Genomic DNA, 6924 nt, shown 5'->3' on the forward strand with positions numbered 1-6924 from the left:
GACTTGAGGACTCGGAGCAAATCTTGGCACGTTCGAGGACGAACGTTAGTTTTAAGAGGGGGGGATGTAACAGCCCAACCTGTCGTTACAAGAATATAAGCTTCGTTCGGTGGTGCACGGTCCTGAACAACTTCATAATATGAGTATCGACTTGCGTGCATGGTTGAATTCAGTTAATGGATGATTCAGAGTCAAATTGGAAGAAGGAATCTAGTTTTGGAAGTTCGAACGGTGAGAATTTGACCGGAATTGGACTTTTGAGTAAACAGCGCCAGAATAAATTTTTGATGATTTCAACAACTTTGTATAGTGATTTTGGACCTAGGCGCGTGTCCGGATTCAGATTTGGAGGTCCGTAGGGTAAATTGAGGCATTTCGGCGAAAGTTGGAAAAGTTGAAGTTTGGAAAACGGAGAAGTTTGACCCATAGTTGACTTTTGTGATATCAGGGTCGGAATGCGATTTCGAGAGTTGGAGCAGCTCAGTTATGTCATTTTGGACTTGTCTACAAAATTTGGCGTTATTCCGAGTTGAATTGATAAGTTTCGGCATGAGATTTGATATTTGAAGATTTGAAAATTCATAAGTTTGATTTTTGGTTTGATTCGTTGTTTGGGTGTTATTTTATGTGATTTGAAATCTTGAGCGAGTCCGTGTTAGGTTATATGACTTGTTTGTGTGATTAGACGGGGTCCTAGGAGCCTCAGGTGTGTTTCAGATGGGCTACGAGTCATTTTTCCCAATATTTGAACTACTGTTGTGCTATCTGGTATTTCCTTCTATGCGATTGCATAGGCGTAGCCGCGATTGCGTAGTACAATATTAACCTTGCCATATTTTCCTTCTATGCGATTGCATTGATTAGTTCGTGATCACATAGCACAATTTTGGACAACAACATTTTTCTTCTATGCGATTGTATTGATTTGCCCGCGATAACATGGCACATTTTGGGCCAGTAGCTATTTTCTTCTATGTGATTGCATCACTTCTCCCGCGATCGTAATGAACAAACACCTGGGTAGACAGAATATATTCCAAAATCGAGGGTTACACCATTTTCATCATATTTTGACTTCTAGAGCTCGGTTCTTGGCGATTTTTGGTGGGTTTTTCACGAAATTCGATTGGATAAATATTCTTCAACTAGAATTAAATATATTCCATGAATTTATCTTTATTTTTATCATTTAAATTGTGTTTTGGGTTGGGGAAAGAGTTGGTTTTTGAAGAGAAATTTCAAAATGAAAAATCATGATTTGAGGGACCAAATGGTATCCGAATTGGATAAATTTTGTATGGTTGAATTCATTTTGGAATGGGTGATCGGATTTTGTAATTTTATGGGTTCCGAGGTGCGGGCCCGGGGGTCGACTTTTGAGTCGATTTTTATATTTTTGTAGGAGGGATGACAATAACCCTCAATAACATAGGCAGTTATGAAAAGGTAGCATGATGATAAGAGAGACAAAGTTCTTCAGTTAAATCAAATAGGATGACAATTAGGCAATTAGAGTAAATCATGAAGCAAATAATTCCAACTAAGCATGTAGAGACGAAACTAATAAGCAGGAACTCGGTCATATCAAGAATAACTCCATACGTAGTGAATATAAGAACCTAAGAACCCTAAAAGGCCAACTATCCACAATTAAGTCCGAGTACGCACACGTCACCTCGCGTACACGGATTACAATCAACATAGAAGACTCAATCCTAAGAGGAAGTCCCCCACACAAGGTTAGGCAAGATACTTACCTCAAAGACGACAACTCGGTACTCTAAAATGGACTTCTCGGGTGAAAAGACCTCCGGACAGCTCAAATCTTACTATAACAACTCCAAAACACACATAAATCGAATAAGGAACTATTCCGAATAATAAAGTTTCAATCGCTTAGTCTTAAGTGCAGCTAAGATCACCTTCCCTTAATTGAAATTATTGAATATTCTCATAACTTCCCAACCTTAAACGGAGTTTAGATGACCTATGTCCTTGTCGACTTGCTTTTATTTGGGACTACTAGACTCGTGTTGTCTTCCTTGTACTGATTTGTTTATTTTGGGATCGTCACTACATGTTAGTTTTCCCTTTCGTTGGACTATTCCCTTTATGCCTTTCATTTTTCTTACTGTGGCTATTCTTGTGAACTGGTTATACCGATTCCTTGCGATTTGAAGTTTTGAAGTGGATTCACTCGCTATATTTTGTATTACTATCACTATTGTTGTTGTGCTTGTTGTGTTGGTGCACGAGGTCTCTGCCGTGCGATTGTGTTGTCTTGTGCACGAGGTCTCTGCTGTGCGGATTGTTGTTAAGGGGTTGCACGAGGTTTTTGCCGTGCTATTGTAACTATTAATATATTGAACATACGGCGTGACAAGGCGGGATATGTATATATGCTTATATGTGGGTTGCGCATGTGGCGAGACAAGGTGGGAACATTATGATGCACGTGTGGTGAAACAAGGCGAGCATTTATTATGTTATTATTTGCACATGTGGAGAGACAAGGTGGAAACATTATGATGCACGTGTGGCGAAACAAGGCGAGCACGTATTATGTTATTATTTGCACACATGGCGAGACAAGGTGGGCTATGTCAGTGATTGATTGTGAGGATTTGTGATGGCCTAGGGGCATTCTTGTTATTTAATATTGTGTTGTGGTACGCTTTCCTGTATGAGCTTTACTTCGTGGAAGTTGTAAGGAAATATTTTATGTGTTGTCCGTTCTTTTCCTTACGCTTATTAGCTGGTAGGAACTATGTTAAAGCACTTGCACAAACATACACGTAGTTGAACATTCCTATTAGATGTGAAGTCCTCCTGATTTTGCTGAGTATAGATGTACACCCTCGTTTACTTATTATATATGTGAGAGTGGCCCTAGTTAGCAAGTGAGTTGTCAGCATGACCATGAGGTTGATGGGGGCACAAGATGCCAAGTGTTAGATTTCAGGTACTGGGACTCGTGAGCTATAATTTGTCCGAGATTTGGTACTTCGTGGAAATTGTTGGATAAGGCCTGATGTGGACACTGTCGTAGGATCTGAGTTATTGCTTACCTTTACTGTATTGTGACTTTAGGATTTGGGTTGTGTTTTTGCTCGCTCTTCTATGTCATTATTCTTAGTATTTTCGTTGTTACTTGCTGTTTTCTTCCCTTATTGTGATTGTAGTATTGTTAGCCATTTCGTGTAGTTTTTATATATACATCATGTCCCGTTGTTCCTATATTTGTACAGTTTTATTGGACCAGTAGGTGTCTTGACTGTTCCTCGTCACTACTCCTCCGAGGTTAGTCTTGATACTTACTGGGCACCGCTGTGGTGTGCTCATGCTACTCTTCTGCACATTTTTGTTGTGCAAATCCAGGTACTTCCACTCAGTCTTATCATCCTTGCGGCGAGGCAGTTCTGTAGAGACTTCGAGGTATATCTGTTGCGTCCGCAGACCGAGGAGTCCCTTTCTATCTTTCTGTAAAAAGTATAGCCCTTCAGTAATTTTCCTTTGTTTAGACATTTCCGGAGTTAGAGCTTCTTATGTATCTCTTAGCTTGTGATTCATGAGATTCCGGGTTTTGGGAATCGTTGTTAGCTTCGAGAGTTGTTATTGTATGTGCCGAGCGGCACCTTAAACACTGTTTAATTTTACTATTTCGGTTTTTAATTATTTCTTCCGCAATTATTGTTTGTATTCCGCATTGTTAGGCTTACCTAGTCGTAGAGACTAGGTGCCGTCAGGATGGTTCACGGAGGGCGAACCGGGGTCGTGACACCGTCTCCCCTCCCCCAACCGCCTAAATATTTAAAAGCTAACTCCTTGCCACAAGTTTTACATTTAGCCTTTTTTGTGGAATTAGTTGAGTAAAAAAAGGCCAAACAATAGATGTTTCTGACCGTTTGGGATGTTGTCTAGAAAAAGTAGGGGTAGCAACATGAGGGTCAGACGGGACATCATTTGGATTGTCATTAGCTGGGTTAACTTCAGGAGCAAGACTAGTGGGTGTATCGTCATCCGGTTGCGTTTCATCTAAATCTATTTCCTCCTCATCATCTTCATCAATAGTTGGATTAGAATAAAGAGCATTCATTAATTTATGGTTTAATTGTTCACCAATCCCAACATTATGACAAAATTGACTCTTAGTTAATTGTAATAAACTATTATCGCTATCAAGAATTGCAGGTGTAGGACAAATATGAGGTTTGGGTCGGGGAGCCGAGGCAGTGGAGGAGGAATAGATTGGCCACTAGATTCGCCACTCTTGGATTTTCCTTTATTTTTACCAAAAGGTTAATTTTAAGGAAGCCATCGTAATTAATCAAATAATAGAAAATAAATAAAACAAACAAAACTATAATATTATAAATTCTGAGTTGGAACGAGTTTACCGAATTGACGAACAACTTGTTGAAAATTGATTATCGTTGAAGACTTGAAGACTTCAATTCACCAACTTTAAAATTTTTCACAAATTGTAACAATAAAGTAAACAATTATAGAAGAAAATTAGAGAGAGATTGATGATTTTGTGAGAAAAATGAAAGAATGAGGGGGTATTTATAGTTGAAAATAGGGAAAACGTATAATTATAAAACGTTTGGGGTTAAAACAAAGTTTTTCTTTTGGGGGGGGGGAGAGGGGAGATTAAATGACTATTTTGTAAATAGCCAACGACTATTTTGGCAGAGACGACTACATTTTAAATGCCCTAACGAGCAATTTTTTTTTAAAAATAAGGGTTGTTGAGCCCGTATAGGACCGCTTGAACCGGCCCACTTCCCAACCGGTCCCGATTTCGCGGGCCTCGCGCACAGGACCGACCCACTAACCAGCCCACCTCCCCACGGTTCCGGTCTTATACGGTTAGGATCGTTTAGGCCCACAACCCATATGGGTCACGGTCCCGCGCCGGTCCCGGTCCTGGACCGGCCCACTTGCCAGCCCTATTTACTGGTCTGCAGAATAATCTTTTTCATTTGTTTCTATATTTGTGCCTTTCCTGAAAAAGACGGGGACTAGAGTAGAACCAGCTCAATTAATAGTAATGTATAAAAATATAAAATAAACAAATTTATAATTATGACTTTTACTTGTCTCTAATTATTTGATTTGAAGTGGACTTGATATTTTTTTATAAATGATATTGATGGTGATGTTTTCAGGGGTAAGCAAAGGGGTGATCGTAGCTATCATTCTTGGAGTGACAGCTTTCTCCATGATGGCTCTCTTCGTTGCTTACGGAGCTCGTAAAAGGTCATTAAACAGAAAGCAAGGTATCATCAAAGAAACTAATAAATGAAGAGAAGCATTTTTAGTCCTGTCGTAAACTTAATTTTTTGGTTGCAGAACGCATTAATCTAGGCAAACTATCGAGTTCCTACAAGAGGTCCAACTTTAACTTTAAATATGAAAATCTTGAGAAAGCAACAAACTATTTTGATCCATCAACAAAATTAGGGCAAGGAGGAAATGGTTCTGTATACAAAGGGACTCTGCCTAATGGGAAGGTTGTTGCAGTTAAGAGACTGTTTTTCAGTACAAGACAATGGGTTGATGAGTTCTTCAATGAGGTTAACCTCATCCATGGAATTGAACACAAAAATCTTGTCAAGTTGTTGGGTTGCAGCATTGAAGGCCCCGAGAGCCTGCTCGTCTACGAGTTTGTGCCCAATAAGAGCCTAGACAAATACCTCCTTGGTAATTTATTATTTATCCATCTAGGAATACACGCTGCATTATCTTACTTCTCCAAATAATTATGTAATGAAATTTTTTCTGATTGAGTTCTTGAATTTATGGTGTTCTAGATAAGAACAAGATAAAGATTCTAAGTTGGGAAGAACGTTTACGTATTATTGTTGGAACAACACAAGGCATTGAGTTCCTCCATGGGGGTTCAGAGATGAGAATTATTCACAGGGACATCAAGAGCTCTAATGTACTTGTCGATAAAAATTTTAATGCCAAAATTGCTGATTTTGGACTTGCTCGGTGTCTTGTAGCCGATAAAAGTCATATTAGCACTGGAATTGCTGGCACATTGTAAGATACTTGTCGTCATAATTGTGTTATATTAACTACTTGATGGGTGATTTTAAGGTTGTTTATACAGAGGATATATGGCTCCTGAGTACCTCGTAAAAGGACAGCTCACAGAAAAGGCTGATGTGTATAGCTATGGAGTGCTTGTTCTTGAAATTGTTTGTGGCAAAACAAACATTTCCTTGGTAGAGGATGACTCTGGCTCTCTACTGCAATCTGTAAGAATTAATGCTGTAAATTTATCAATACAGTAGTCCTGTCAGTAAATAAATATTTGAACTTTTCTTTTTGGTTTCAGGTGTGGAAATTCTATACAACAAATCAGGTGACTGAAGCATGACCCTACCTTGAAAGGCGATTTTCCGCAAGAAGAGGCATTAAAAGTCCTCAAAGTGGGGCTTTTGTGCGCTCAGGCTTCTGTCGATTTAAGACCATCAATGTCTGAGGTTCTCCAAATGCTAACAACCTTTGGACAACAAATTCTGGAACCATGCCAGCCATCCTTGTTAAATTCAAACAACACAAGGAAAAGCTTAGTCTCCAATGCACTCTTTAAACTAGCTGAATCTTATACTTCCACCACAGCTAACTCGCAAAGCTCATCGGATGGACCACACAAAAGTGATCAAGAATTCCTTTTAAAATCTGAAAAAATAGAAAATTTTTAATTTTCTGATTTTGAACACGGTAATACTAACAATTTTTGTACTCTTAAAACTAGTTGTGATGATAGAGGAAGAGATATTGCATTTTTATGATTTGTTTGCTGAGTAAATGATACAAAAAATGTATACAGAAGCAGAGGGACATACATAGTCTTCATAAAGTTGTGCGTATTGCTAATAGCTGATTCCTTGTCGTCCCTTTTGTCAA

At 38.9% G+C, this 6924-nt stretch overlaps 1 pseudogene; it reads left to right on the forward strand.

The window, feature by feature from the left end:
* LOC107768499 (cysteine-rich receptor-like protein kinase 42) overlaps positions 1-6719 on the forward strand; it is a 31155-nt pseudogene extending 24436 nt beyond the window's left edge.
* The last annotated feature ends 205 nt before the right edge of the window (positions 6720-6924 follow it).

The sequence above is a fragment of the Nicotiana tabacum genome, chromosome 11 (genome assembly GCF_000715075.1).
Source record: "Nicotiana tabacum cultivar K326 chromosome 11, ASM71507v2, whole genome shotgun sequence".
Lineage (NCBI taxonomy): Eukaryota > Viridiplantae > Streptophyta > Magnoliopsida > Solanales > Solanaceae > Nicotiana > Nicotiana tabacum.